The sequence below is a fragment of the Vulpes vulpes genome, chromosome 5 (assembly GCF_048418805.1).
Source record: "Vulpes vulpes isolate BD-2025 chromosome 5, VulVul3, whole genome shotgun sequence".
In the NCBI taxonomy this organism is placed as follows: domain Eukaryota; kingdom Metazoa; phylum Chordata; class Mammalia; order Carnivora; family Canidae; genus Vulpes; species Vulpes vulpes.
In genome coordinates, this window is record NC_132784.1 from 79,472,319 (window position 1) to 79,473,747 (window position 1,429).

General features: G+C 40.7%; 1 non-coding gene across 1 annotated transcript; it reads right to left on the reverse strand.

The window, feature by feature from the left end:
* Nucleotides 1-424: 424 nt before the first annotated feature.
* On the reverse strand, nt 425-527 carry LOC112930639 (U6 spliceosomal RNA). The gene has a single exon (XR_003237177.1). It is a non-coding gene; the product is annotated as a U6 spliceosomal RNA (small nuclear RNA).
* Nucleotides 528-1,429: the final 902 nt, after the last annotated feature.

Below are 1,429 nucleotides of genomic sequence, written 5' to 3' on the forward strand. Positions count from 1 at the left end.
TAACACACACACAAACCCATAGCCAGTTATCTGCTGTCCCCACTGTTATTGTGCTCATGTTTTTTTTATGTATTTATTTTTTATTGAGTTATAGTTGACCTATAACATCATATTAATTTCAGGTGTATGAAATAATGATTTGATATTTGTATATATTCCAAAATGATCATCACAAGTCTAGTTAACATCTGTCACCACAGTTACAGTTTTTTTTCTTGTGATGAGAACTTTTAAGATCTTCTCTCTTAGCGACTATCAAATGTACAGCTACAGTCACCATGTTGTACACTACACCCCCAGGACTTATTTATTTCATAACCGGAAGTTTGTACCTTTTGACCCCCTTCACCCATTTTGCCCACTACCCACCCCCTACCTCTGGCAACCACGAATATGTTCTCTGTGAGTTCCATCTTTTGTTTTTAAAAAGATGGAACTCCTCATGAATTTGCATGTCATCCTTATGCAGGCACCATGCTAATCTCAGTTTTATTCCAGTTTTAGTTCATGTGCTGTAAAGTGAGCACTCCTTTCTTTTCAAAGAATGAGAAAGTCACACAGCAACATCTGACTTTTCTTAAAGATTATTTATTTATTTATTCATAGAGACACATAGAGAGACAGAGAGAGGCAGAGACACAGGCAGAGGAGAAGCAGGCACCATGCAGAGAGCCTGACGTGGGATTCGATCCAGGGTCTCCAGGATCATGCCTTAGGCTACAGGCAGCGCTAAACCGCTGCACCACCGGGGCTGCCCAACATCTGGCTTTCAAAAGACCTCAGAATGAAAAAAAAAACCAAAAAAACCCCAAAACAAAACAAAAAATAAATAAATAAATAAATAAAAAGAAAAAAAAAAGACCTCAGAATGAAACCACCTTTGGGAGGATGTGACTCCCAAGTCAGAGGCCCACAGAACCCCAGCACTCGGAATTTCTCTCCTACTTGGGAGGACACAAGGCACCTGCTATCCCATTTGGTCATGCCCACATTGTTCATTTTCACTTGCTGATTGGGTAGCAGCTAAAAATCTATTACCATGGGGGTAAGAAAGCGCCACAGAATCCTGTCCAAGGTGAAGAGAAATGGCCCAAGCATAGATAGAAGTGAATAGAAAGTGGGGGAATTAATGAATCAAAGTCAATGCTTGTGGATATCTTAGATATTAACAAGTTTAATCCTCTTATTTTGTAGATACTGGGATGGAGGCTTGAAGGAGGAAAATGACTTTCCTAGGTTACAGCTTCTAGAAACCATGTCTCCATGTCTTCATGTCTCCAGTCTCATGATACTCCTTTCAGAGAAGCATGGTGTAGTTGCTCTGATGCCACATCCATTCCCTGATGCCCATTCCAATAACCCATAACTCCTCTCATCTTTCACAGTCCTCCAGGTTTCTGTCCTGCTTTCCTCTGTCAGTCCTATCCTC